This window comes from Schistocerca americana, chromosome 9, assembly GCF_021461395.2.
Source record: "Schistocerca americana isolate TAMUIC-IGC-003095 chromosome 9, iqSchAmer2.1, whole genome shotgun sequence".
Classification (NCBI taxonomy): Eukaryota; Metazoa; Arthropoda; class Insecta; order Orthoptera; family Acrididae; genus Schistocerca; species Schistocerca americana.
The window spans coordinates 74,361,274-74,375,596 of record NC_060127.1 but is presented as its reverse complement, the minus strand read 5'-3'; positions in this window follow the sequence as shown (position 1 = coordinate 74,375,596).

The following is a 14,323-nucleotide window of genomic DNA, read 5'->3' as shown; positions in this document are numbered from 1 at the left end:
GACTCTACAAGACGGTAAATCACAGCATCATCTGCAAACAATCGAAGTACGGCTACTGAGATTGTCTCCTATATCGTTAATATAGGTCAGGAACATTAGAGGACCTATAACTCTTCTTTCGGGAAAGCCGGGTATTACTTCCGTCTTACTCGATGACTTTCCGTCTACTACTACGAACTTTGACCGTTCTCACAGGAAATCACGAATCCAGTCGCGTAACTAATGCGATATTCCATAGGCGCGCAGTATGGTTAGAAGAAGATATTAGGCAGGCATACCAGTTCCTTCGGCTCTTCAGCGTATGTTAAACAGCAGCATAGCAAAGCAGACAGTAGTTTTATGACTCAGTGCTCGAATGTACAATATGTGACGTTTTACACCCTGTAACGTTATTTTATGGTATCTTTTTGGTCACTCACGTGTTGTTTCTAATCCAAGTGGATAGAGCTTTGTATGGACAATATTTCTTTCTCTGCTTTAGATCTGAAGAAGAATGACAGCACATTTGAAACAGATAATATCATTCGCAAGAAAAAAGTTATAGAAGTAATACTGCCTGTTGGCTTCCGTCTCTGGCTCTTCGATCGACGTTCGTGACTTGTGAGGAAGCTTTTTTCTGAACAGACGCGGTGCAAAAGTGCTGCCATTATTTTCGCGTTCGTTCTGGAGAAAAATCACGTTCCCTGTCCTCATAAACGGAAAAGTTTTATGTTGTAGTTCCAAAATGTAGTATTTAGGCTCGTTGTTGTTGTTGTTGTGGGCTCCAGTCCTGAGACTGGTTTGATGCAGCTCTCCATGCTACTCTATCCTGTGCAAGCTTCTTCATCTCCCAGTACCTACTGCAACGTACATCCTTCTGAATCTGCTTAGTGTATTCATCTCTTGGTCTCCCTCTACGATTTTTACCCTCCACGCTGCCCTCCAATGCTAAATTTGTGATCCCTTGATGCCTCAAAACATGTCCTACCAACCGATCCCTTCTTCTAGTCAAGTTGTGCCACAAACTTCTCTTCTCCCCAATCCTATTCAATACCTCCTCATTAGTTACGTGATCTACGCACCTTATCTTCAGCATTCTTCTGTAGCACCACATTTCGAAAGCTTCTATTCTCTTCTTGTCCAAACTGGTTATCGTCCATGTTTCACTTCCATACATGGCTACACTCCATACAAATACTTTCAGAAACGACTTCCTGACACTTAAATCTATACTCGATGTTAACAAATTTCTCTTCTTCAGAAACGCTTTCCTTGCCATTGCCAGTCTACATTTTATATCCTCTCTACTTCGACCATCATCAGTTATTTTACTCCCTAAATAGCAAAACTCCTTTACTACTTTAAGTGTCTCATTTCCTAATCTAATCCCCTCAGCATCACCCGATTTAATTTGACTACATTCCATTATCCTCGTTTTGCTTTTGTTGATGTTCATCTTATATCCTCCTTTCAAGACACTGTCCATTCCGTTCAACTGCCATTCCAAGTCCTTTGCTGCCTCTGACAGAATTACAATGTCATCGGCGAACCTCAAAGTTTTTACTTCTTCTCCATGAATTTTAATACCTACTCCGAATTTTTCTTTTGTTTCCTTTACTGCTTGCTCAATATACAGATTGAATAACATCGGGGAGAGGCTACAACCCTGTCTCACTCCTTTCCCAACCACTGCTTCTCTTTCATGCCCCTCCTCTTATAACTGCCATCTGGTTTCTGTACAAATTGTAAATAGCCTTTCGCTCCCTGTATTTTACCCCTGTCACCTTCAGAATTTGAAAGAGAGTATTACAGTTAACGTTGTCAAAAGCTTTCTCTAAGTCTACAAATGCTAGAAACGTAGGTTTGCCTTTTCTTAATCTTTCTTCTAAGATAAGTCGTAAGGTTAGTATTGCCTCACGTGTTCCAACATTTCTACGGAATCCAAACTGATGTTCCCCGAGGTCCTCTTCTACCAGTTTTTCCATTCGTCTGTAAAGAATTCGCGTTAGTATTTTGCAGCTGTGACTTATTAAACTGATAGTTTGGTAATTTTCACATCTGTCAACACCTGCTTTCTTTGGGATTGGAATTATTATATTCTTCTTGAAGTTTGTGGGTATTTCGCCTGTCTCATACATCTTGCTCACCAGATGGTAGAGTTTTGTCATGACTGGCTCTCCCAAGGCCATCAGTAGTTCCAATGGAATATAGTCTACTCCGGGGGCCTTGTTTCGACTCAGGTCTTTCAGTGCTCTGTCAAACTCTTCACGCAGTATCTTATCTCCCATTTCACCTTCATCTACATCCTCTTCCATTTCCATAATATTGTCCTCAAGTACATCGCCCTTGTATAAACACTCTATATACTCCTTCCACCTTTCTGCCTTCCCTTCTTTGCTTAGAACTGGGTTGCCATCTGAGCTCTTGATATTCATACAAGTGGTTCTCTTCTCTCCAAAGGTCTCTTTAATTTTCCTGTAGGCACTATCTATCTTACCCCTAGTGAGACAAGCCTCTACATCCTTACATTTGTCCTCTAGCCATTCCTGCTTAGCCATTTTGCACTTCCTGTCGATCTCATTTTTGAGACGTTTGTATTCGTTTTTGCCTGCTTCATTTACTGCATTTTTATATTTTCTCCATTCATCAATGAAATTCAATATTTCTTCTGTTACCCAAGGATTTGTATTAGCCCTCATCTTTTTACCTACTTGATCGTCTGCTGCCTTCACTACTTCATCCCTCAGAGCTACCCATTCTTCTTCTACTGTATTTCTTTCCCCCATTCCTGTCAATTGTTCCCTTATGCTCTCCCTGAAACTCTCTACAACCTCTGGTTCTTTCAGTTTATCCAGGTCCCATCTCCTTATATTCCCGCCTTTTTTCAGTTTCTTCAGTTTCAATCTGCAGTTCATAACCAATAGATTGTGGTCAGAATCCACATCTGCCCCTGGAAATGTCTTACAATTTAAAACCTGGTTATGCACGATATTGAAGTTTTCTTGCTACGAGCTTCACAAATGAGCAGCATGAAACTAATCTAAAATTGCCACCGAGACACGGCGTTCCCTCTTGTCCAGAAAATTGGGAGACATCGACCAGTGTTACTTGGGATAAATGGACCACCTACTTTAATGTGGGAGAGATGATGATCAATTAAATTTGGCTTCATGGCACGCGGAATAATCCTGGTGAAGATGTCTGCAGTTCCAGACTACGCTTATTTGTTGGAAGATACGTCGGTTTCAAGAAACAGAAGAGGAGAATCTCGCACATAGGTCAACCAACCACTTCAAATATCAAAAGACATACTGATTCCAAGCACATGAGAAGACCACAGTTATCTGTACATGTCGAATTCCCTCACTTACACAGCTTCGGACTCTGCTCCTACTAAACCTAAAACTCCCTAGGTTTCCACTTCGAAACTGCCTACTCTTAAGCCAGAATAGACAAAACTTTTCGAACAAATGTCGTCTGTTCCTTCTATTGAAAGAAACTTGCATTTCAAAGGGAAGGCGGCAACTGTATCGAAGGGGCTAAACTGTGCTGAAAATATTGAAACTGTGAAGAAAGAGAGGGATAAGAACGCAAGGGACAAAAGGGCACAAAAATATCGCCAAAGAGAAATGCTAGTAAAAAAACAGACTGAAGCAGCTTAATAAGAAAAATACTGCAAACAGCTCAACATGGTCATTATGTGCGGACATTGTAGAAGATCACGTAAATAATTTTGATGAATGAGATGAGGATGAATGTGTTGGCTGTGGTGAAATCCATTAAGAAACTAATAAAAATGACGATTGAATTCACAGCGTTTCCAGTTGTCGATGACCACATACATGTTGTTCAACGTTTGGTAATGAGTGTAACTGCTGTGTTCAGGGAAAGACAGCGTAATGCGTGAACAAACCAAACAACTTATTCGAAAAGCCAGTTTTCAGTCAAGATTTATAATAAACTGATAAAACTGTTTTGGTCTAAAGTATTTAGTAGTTCTGTATTCATTACAACATATTCCAAATAAAAATATGAAATTTTAGGTAACTCTTTTCCTCATGTATAGCCATTATTATACGGTGCAGCTACCCAGTACACTGGTCCACCTCCCCCTTACACCTATGGGTGAGATAGACCCCTCACGTGTATTTTTATTTTATCATACCTCTTGTATTTTAAGTGGTATTGCCTCAGTAAGATAATGTAATTAAGTTTGTGGAATGTCAGATCCCTTAACTGGGCAGGTAGGTTAGAAAATTTAAGAAGGGAAATGGATAGGTTAAAGTTAGATATAGTGGGAATTAGTAAAGTTCGGTGGCAGGAGGAACAAGACTTTTGGTCAGGTGAATACAGGGTTATAAATACAAAATCAAATAGGGGTAATGCAGGAGTAGGTTTAATAATGAATAAAAAAATAGGAGTGCGGGTAAGCTACTACAAACAGCATAGTGAACGCATTATTGTGGCCAAGACAGACACGAAGCCCACGCCTACTACAGTAGTACAAGTTTATATGGCAACTAGCTCTGCAGATGATGAAGAAATTGATGAAATGTATGATGAGATAAAAGAAATTATTCAGGTAGTGAACGGAGACGAAAATTTAATAGTCATGGGTGGCTGGAATTCGAGAGTAGGAAAAGGGAGAGAAGGAAACATAGTAGGTGAATATGAATTGGGGGTAAGAAATGAAAGAGGAAGCCGTCTGGTAGAATTCTGCACAGAGCATAACTTAATCATAGCTAACGCTTGGTTCAAGAATCGTAAAAGAAGGTTGTATACATCGAAGAATCCTGGAGATACTGGAAGGTATCAGATAGATTATATAATGGTAAGACAGAGATTTAGCAACCAGGTTTTAAATTGTAAGACATTTCCAGGGGCAGATGTGGACTCTCACCACAATCTATTGGTTATGAACTGTAGATTGAAACTGAAGAAACTGCAAAAAGGTGGGAATTTAAGGAGATGGGACCTGGATAAACTGACTAAACCAGAGGTTGTACAGAGTTTCAGGGAGAACATAAGGGAACAATTGACAGGAATGGGGGAAGAAGTACAGTAGAAGAAGAATGGGAAGCTCTGAGGGATGAGGTAGCGAAGGCAGCAGAGGATCAAGTAGGTAAAAAGTTGAGGGCTAGTAGAAATCCTTGGGTAACAGAAGAAATATTGAATTTAAATGATGAAAGGATAAAATATAAAAATGCATTATATGAAGCAGGCAAAAAGGAATACAAACGTCTCAAAAATGAGATCGACAGGAAGTGCAAAATGGCTAAGCAGGGATGGCTAGAGGACAAATGTAAGGATGTAGAGGCTTATCTCACTAGGGGTAAGATAGATACTGGCTACAGGAAAATTAAAGGTGTCTTTGGAGAGAAGAAAACCACTTATATGAGTATCAAGAGCTCAGATGGAAACCCAGTTCTAAGCAAAGAAGGGAAAGCAGAAAGGTGTAAGGAGTGTATAGAGGGTCTATGCAAGGGCGATGTACTTGAGGACAATATTATGGAAATGGAAGAGGATATAGATGAAGATGAAATGGGAGATACGATACTGCGTGAAGAGTTTGACAGAGCACTGAAAGACCTGAGTCGAAACAAGGCCCCGGGAGTAGACAACATTCCATTAGAACTACTGACGGCCTTGGGAGAGACAGTCCTGACAAAACTCTACCATCTGGTGAGCAAGATGTATGAGACAGGCGAAATAACCCTCAAACTTCAAGAAGAATATAATAATTCCAATCCCAAAGAAAGCAGGTGTTGACAGATGTGAAAATTACCGAACTATTAGTTTAATAAGTCACAGCTGCAAGATACTAACGAGAATTGTTTACAGACGAATGGAAATACTGGTAGAAGCCGACCTCGGGGAAGATCAGTTTGGATTCCGTAGAAATGTTGGTACACGTGAGGCAATACTGGCCCTACGACTTATCTTAGAAGAAAGATTAAGGAAAGGCAAACCTACTTTTCTAGCATTTGTAGACTTAGAGAAAGCTTTAGACAATGTTGACTGGAATATTCTCTTTCAAATTCTGAAGGTGGCAGGGATAAAATACAGGGAGCGAAAGGCTATTTACAATTTGTATAGAAGGCAGAAGGCAGTTATAAGAGTCGAGGGACATGAAAGGGAAGCAGTGGTTGGGAAGGGAGTGTGACAGGGTTGTAGCCTCTCCCCGATGCTATTCAATCTGTATATTGAGCAAGGACTAAAGGAAACAAAAGAAAAGTTCGGAGTAGGAATTAAAATCAATGGAGAAGATATAAAAACTCTGAGGTTCGCCGATGACATTGTAATTCTGTCAGAGGCAGCAAAGGACTTGGAAGAGTAGTTGAACGGAATGGACAGTGTCTTGAAAGGAGGATATAAGATGAACATCAACAAAAGCATAACGAGGATAATGGAATGTGGTCGAATTAAGTCGGATGATGCCGAGGGAATTAGATTAGGAAATGAGACACTTAACATAGTAAAGGAGTTTTGCTATTTGGGGAGCAAAATAACTAATGATGTCGAAGTAGAGAAGATATAAAATGTAGACTGGCAATGGCAAGGAAAGTGTTTCTGAAGAAGAGAAATTTGTTAACATCGAGTATAGATTTAAGTGTCAGGAAGTCGTTTCTAAAAGTATTTGTATGGAGTGTAGCCATGTATGGAAGTGAAACATGGACGATAAATAGTTTGAACAAGAAGAGAATAGAAGTTTTTAAAATGTGGTGCTACAGAAGAATGCTGAAGATTAGATGGGTAGATCACATAACTACTGAGGAGGTATTGAATAGAATTGGGGAGAAGAGGAGTATGTGGCACAACTTGACTAGAAGAAGGGACCGGTTGGTAGGTCATGTTCTGAGACAGCGAGGGATCACCAGTTTAGCATTGGAGGGCAGCGTTGTGGGTAAAAACCGTAGAGGGAGACCAGGAGACGAATACACTAAGCAGATTCAGAAGGATGTAGGTTGCAGTAAGTACTGGGAGATGAAGAAGGTTGCACACGATAGGGTAGCATGGAGAGCTGCATCAAACCAGTCTCAGGACTGGAGACCACAATAACAACAGGAAGTTTGTATGACTCTTTATACGAACATGCTGCCAGAAGTAAAAAAAAGTTAAAAAACACAAATTTTATGCTGAAGAAGAAAAGTCGTCCAAGTCCCCCGGACTTAACGCCATGTACCTCGCGCGCTAACGTCCGAGGGCCTCTCGAAGGTCATTCATTGCCCCTATGGTTCTCCCTATGCTACGTGCAACGGTCGTTTCCTACAGCTCGGGAAACCAGAAAATTCGTCAAGTATACGTAGTCCGGAGAAGCCGAGACAGAATCGTACAGGCACTTTGTCAACAAGATACCCCGGAAGCCTTAATAATTTTGTATTAAGTAAAATTCCGTTATGCCGGCCTTCCTGGTGTTGCGGCTTTCATATGTGTGTCCGTGTGAGTGTGAGCGCGTATGTTTGTGTGTATATGTGTATGTGTGTGTCGGGGGGGGGGGGGGGGGGGGGAGGAGGGGAAGGGGGATAGGCGGGTTCGTGGACGCACCTGGGCAACGCGCAAGCGGAAACGGCTGAACTGTCCCCACTGTATAATTTTTTAAACGTCTTCCTCCAACGACATTCCAGCATGACAGATGCGCAACAGACCAACAAGAGGACCGCTATGTCATAACATAATGAAGAACATAAATCGATAGCTCCTGCATTTAAGTGTACGTTTTTAATAACTCAGCTGTCATTTGCAACTTTATTTCCTTTTTATACCGCACCTTCCAGGCGATCTGGAATTGGATTTCCATACATTAAAAGAGCTTTAAGCAGCTTGCACGTAAACCACTCCCAAATTATGTTAACTGCAGCCACATTTCAGGACGTCCTGGCAGTACAAAAGACCTCATCTCCGTGTGTACGAAGGTGTCTCCGCCAGCACCACATACTTTATTTTTGTGGTTTTAACGTAATTTGCAACGATTAAGATTTCCCAGACACGTTCATTATTATTAATAATAATACGAGCCGCCTCTTTAGGACGTAGGACGTACGTGCTAAAAGAAATCTGTTAAATTTAGGTTCCACGATAAATCACACAAATCGAAATGCCTAGTAATTACGAACAACTGAAATTGGAACGATCAACGGGAAGGCAAACAGAGACTACGTTTTATTGGTAGCACACTTAAAATATGCAACACGGGAACACAGTGTGTATACGACCCGGGACAACCTGGAGATCCGGGGAAAACCCGGGAATTTTTTCATCCGGGAGAAAACCGGGAAAAACCCGGGAATTGTTTAGAATTCCGGGAATTTTTCATTGTTTCAGTTTTCAGTTAAATTTTTGTGATTTTGACTGGTAAGAACAAATACTCGTAACAAAGGATATTATTCTATCCCGCTACTGCAGAATAATACTGCAGCAACAAAACATGAACAGGAGAAAAAGAAAAAAAAAAGAAAAGAAAATAAAACAAGTTGCAAAGGAAATGCGCCGTATACAACAACAGAACAGTGCTCGTACAAGCGTCTGCCAACAGTAAAGTGTGTCAAAGGCTTTAGAAACACTATGCAATGCTTTATAACAACAAATTGCCTCCAATGAGCGTGACGTGACAACTGTTTAAATTAGATTCGTTTGAGCAGTTGCAGACGGGCTCTTGCGCATGCGCAGTTGAGTCGCGTATGAGTAGTACCTTCTACACTGGGCGCCACTACTTTATATTGCTCCTGTTCCGAAATATCGTAGATCCGGGGCTGATGCACAGAGCAGTCAGAGCTGTGGTGGGGAGGTCATTTTGTTGTTTCCTCTTTGTTTATTGCTCTCACATTAAATGATAACAAAACGGATTTTTGTGGCCGGGAGCTATCAAACGAATTAAAATACGTTCGCATAATTACGGCAGGCTAAAATATATTAATAGTTTTAGATTTTAATTCCACCATTGACAGTCAAGCATTAATCGCCTTACAGAACAATGAAGTTATTTTTGCCGGTTTGCTAAAGAGATTTTGCTTTTATTAATCCTTTCTACTGAGGCAGCCAATTTATTTGAAACGAAGTGTTTAATTTCACACTATTGGTTAGTTTCAACTGTTCGCTGCATTTCAAGCGCACATATGGCATTATGCTATAATAAAGAACCAAACATGAGTACTGGTACTCCAAGAAAATTTACATACGGATGTGCATTTTAAACCGAATTATGCATTTTAGTATGGTTCGCGAAATCCCGACGCTCTTGAAGTATCCTTTGTGTCCTGTTTCTTTTATGACATAATGTAAGATCTTTTAAGGGGCTCCGGAACGCCCTATACTTGGAATGTTAAAATAACGCTTATAAATTACATCTTTCCTCACAAAGTATTTGAGGTAGGAAGTTGAACTTTTTACAGATTATTTATTGGAATATGGGCTACAACTTAACACAGGGATTTTACAAAATTTTAGTTCAGTTATTAAAGATGATTTTTTTTCAATTGTAATGAAAATTCACAACATTTTTCTGCAATTTTTTATTTATATATTCAAAAATATACAGTCTTTTGGAAAAAGGCTGTGTTAAATTATGCAGAAGGTACTGTGTAACATTTACTGAAAGTTTGAAACAAATATGTTTGGAAGATCCTTAGAAAACATGTAATTAGTATGAGAAAATAAAAGTTTTGGGAATCGAGCGACAAAGATTGGATTACCTTTTTAGTGCATTCCAGGTCCATAGGATGGATTATTTTCATCCTCTGCAAACTCCTCCTCCAGCTTCCTCTTGTTCCTCCTCCTGTTTACTCTTGCTTGTATTTCTAGACTCTTTACAGCCCTGTCTGCAGCCCGAAGGCAAGCATCGCTCGTTGTTGTGTTCGTAGAGTTTGCTACCATTTTCTTCAGTTGCAGTTACTGCAACACTGTTCCAAAAGGTGGTCATGTATGAACACTTATCACATTTCAGTTGTATTTCACTAGCAAGTCCTACGTGCTTTATTATGGAGAGTTCCAGACCAACTTCACTACAATGAATACATCTTACACAGTTTGAAAAAATTCCTTTGAGAACCGACATATCAAATATTTCATTCACATCCGATTCGCCCATAAAACATTCATAGTTTTCACTCATTGAACCAAGCTTCTTCTGTGAAGTATTTTCTTTCCCACTTTGACTGCTATGGGCAGGTGTACTTGAGAGGTTAGGTTCACTCACTTGGTTATCGTCTTTATTGTTTACAGGTATAACACATACCTTTAGCTTTCCAACATTTCTCCTTTTCTTAAAAGCCTTCAGAGGATTTCTAATAACTTTACTTTTACTCATTATTATACTTCAACAAAACAGAGACTCGAGAAACAGAATTAATTACGAATATTTTCGAGATAACGACAGAGTAAATAAACATGAAACATTCGACAATCACACCAGCGATATATATTGAACCATCACAGGTTAGCCACAACACATACTTTACCTCACATCACTAAAATGTACCTGATGAACACGGACGTTAATAATAACACCATTTGACAGCAGTTTAACAGCGCCACAGTGGGTCACGCCCATGTAGAACACATTTCAAAAAAATTTAAAAATAGTTGTAGTCTTCGGAATTGAATAAATTATATATCTATTAAAAGGTAATGGTCTGCAGATTCAGAAAACGCAAAAAAGTAAAAATTGAACTTTTCATGATTTTGAGCCTTTCCGGAGCCCCTTTATGTTTTACACGTACGAACATAATGGGCTTCCTGCTTCATCGTAGCTGCGCAAGCGCGGTGACGCCACTTATCTGCCGCTCTCTGGCAACTGCTGAAACGAACCTATTTCTAACAGGTCGCGGGAAAATATTGCGAATGGTGGTTTGAAAAGCGTTACATTCAAAGCAGATTTCCCTTCACGCAAGATGAACTATGTGCGAGAATGTACGATGAATTTCTTAAATCGCAAAGCTTTTGACTCTCATTTAAAAATCAACTCTTTGAGGACGACCATGTGGAAGAATTTCGAGTCCAGAAGATGAGACATTTGCGTCGTTATTTAAAATTTTTACTGACACATTTGTGTGATGTATCTTAAAGTGTAACATGCGCAAAAAAGATCAACATTATATGTGGAAGCTTAGCTTCTCTTCCAACTTATTAATCTTGGAGACCAATATTATATGTGAATGCTATGTACAGGGTGGTCCAAAAGTCCGGAAACACCCTCATAAAATTCAAATGGAGTAGCAAACAAGGAAACAGAGTTCCTACACACGAGGAACGGGAAGGGGGAAACTTTATAGGCTATGCCACCAACATGACGGCCATCTTGAAAGCCGCCATCTTGGATTCAACTCCAAAATTTCAAATGGAAATGTGCTCATGTGACATATCAAACAGATAGAGAATTTCACCAGAAAACAATGCCGTTGTTATTTTAAACATAGCTTTATTCATTCTCGGGTTATAGCCAGTTACATGTGGCAGCGGTGGGACGCTCGGCAGCATGTGTGTTATGTACCGAAGAGACATTACGCCGATGTTACACAACAGTCCCGAGAGACCACCAACAGTCATAGGAATGGCTCGATATGTTGTCCATTATGTTGGATTTTCAATGCTATCCTCCGAACCCAGTCTTGATGAACTTTGACCAACACAACTGGCTGAATTTGACCCCACGCATCAACAATGCGCTGCTTTAGATGACGCAAATCCCGTATTTTCACAGAATAAACCAGTGTTTTGACATGACCCCAAAGATAAACATCCAAAGGAGTCAAATCTGGTGAACGTGGTGGCCACTCCACAGCACCCCTACGACCAATCCACTTTTGAGGGAACTGCACATCCAGGTATGCTCGCACATTGTGCCCGTAATGTGGTGCGGCTCAATCATGCTGGAAGAATTCCGGAAATGTCTCGTCCTCCGTTAGCAACGAGGGAAACATTACTTCATCCAATAACCTCAGATAACCGTTGGCTGTTAACGTACCATCAATAAAAAAAGGTCCAACGACTTTGGTACCCCACGCACCACAGCAGACCATCACCTTTTTTTGAGTCGACCGTTTTGGAAGCATCAATCCAGTGCGGATTTGTGTCGGACCAGTATCTGTGATTCTGCTTGTTCACCTCACCATTGATAAAGTAATTGGCTTCATCACTGAACAGCACCTGATAGGGGAAACGTGGGTTTATCTGCAGCTGTTGTGTCACCCATTCTGCGAACTGTACCCGACGGACTGGGTCATCCTCGTTCAGGTGTTGGAGCAGCTGAATTTTGTACGAGTGCCATTTGTGCTGCGATAAAATTCGCAGTATGGAGGTACGGCTAACCCCACATTCTTGTGACAGGCGACGAGTACTCCGTTGCGGACTCTTGCTAAATGATGCCAACACGCTCACTGTTTTTGCTTCATCGGTGGCGGATTTTGGTCTTCCAGCCTTAGGTTTATCTGCGACAGAACCTGTTTCTCGGAATTTGGCCAAAAGCTTGGCCACTGCGATTCGAGTGATGGGCTGTCTGGTTGGGTGACGACTGCTGAAATCCTCAGCAATGACCTGTGTGCTACTTTCTCCTGATATCAAGATCATTTCAATGCGTTCCTCATGTGTTTTTGTAACCTGTAAATAAGGAAACAATGATTAAAACGTTAGCATGAGTAAATGATACCTAACATTTCAACACATGTAACATATCAGGCATGGGATAGTCACTTTGCACCGTTTCAGACTCCATTTTATGACTTCTCAGTACGTAATACTCACGCTGCCGAGCGTCCCACTGCTGCCGCAAGTAATTGGCTATAGCCCGAGAATGAAGAAAGCTATGTTTAAAATATCAACGGCATTGTTTTTCTGGTGAAATTCTCTATCTGTTTGATGTGTCACTTGACCACATTCCCATTTGAAATTTTGGAGTGGAATCCAAGATGGCGGCTTTCAAGATGGCCGCCATGTTGGTGGCATAGCCTATAAAGTTTCCCCCTTCCCGTTCCACTTGTGTAGGGACTCTGTTTCCTTGTTTGCTACTCCATTTGAATTTTGTGAGGGTGTTTCCGAACTTTTGGACCACACTGTATATTAATTTAAGCTATTAACTTCTCTTATTCGTGTACCGTATTCGCGCTGCTTAAGAGAGATCTTGCTATTGGCTGACTACATCACGTGTCCTATTGCTGTCATCAGCTGGCGAGATCACGTGAATGAGCTATGACACTTACAAAAGCGAATCGCAATCTCGATTTCAATGCTTCGGAAAGTGAAATGCGTTGTTTGGTGGAATTCAAATTTATACCTTCGTAATACGAAAATATGCAGCGTACATGTTACTGCACATCAAAGGTCTTTCAAAATGTGTTTTTCCCCCTTAGTTTCGTTTTCTAAGGTGCCGGGAAATTCTACGTCGGTATATAAAACCATAAACATTCAAAGGATTGATGACTTTTACAGTGCCGAGGAAGAGTATACTGTCACTTAACACGGAAAAAGTGTATTTTCACCCGGGAGAAAGTGTATTTTTAACTGGGAAATCCGGGAATTTTTTTTCCTTGTCCACGTATACACCCTGCTGAACAGGTCTGCTAAAGAGTCTGTCTACACTACTCTTGTCCGCCCTCTGTTACAGACTGTTGTGCAGTGTAGGATCCTTACCAGAGCAGACTGACGGAGGACATCGAAAAATTTCAAAGGAAGGCAGCTCGTTTTGAACTACCGCGAAGTAGTGCCACAGATGTGATACTCGAGTTGGGGTGGCAACCATTAAAGCAAAGGCGTTTGTCGATGCTACCAAATTTTTTCATGAAGTTTCAATCTCCAGCTTTCTTTTCCGAATGTGAAATTATTTTGTTGACACCCACCTACGTATGGAGAAATGATGACCGTGATTAAATCAGAGAAATCAGAGCTCGCACATATAGATTTAAGTATTTTTTGTTTTTTTTTTTTTGTTTTCGCACGGGGATCGAGAGTTGAACAGCAGAATAATAGCTTGAAGGTGGTTCAGTGAACCGTCTGCTAGGCACTTCAGTGTCAGTAGCAGAGCAGACACGTAGATGTGGATTTATAAGTGTGAAAGCATCACGGAGATGCTTGGTCAACTCCGGTGGCAGACGCTGTAAGAGAGGCGGTGCACATCACAGTGCGGCACATTCTTAAAATTCCGAGAGCTTGCGTCCTTAGAAGAACCGACAAATATATCGCTTCCTCCGACGTGTATCTCGTGAGAGGACAATGAAGATAAAACTAGAGAAATTCGAGCTCAGGCAGAGGCTTATCAGCAATAATTGTTGTTCATACGAACCGTTCGCGGATCCAGTCAGAGAGGGGAGAAGTGACAGTGGAACAGAAAATATCCTCCGCAACTCACAATAAGATG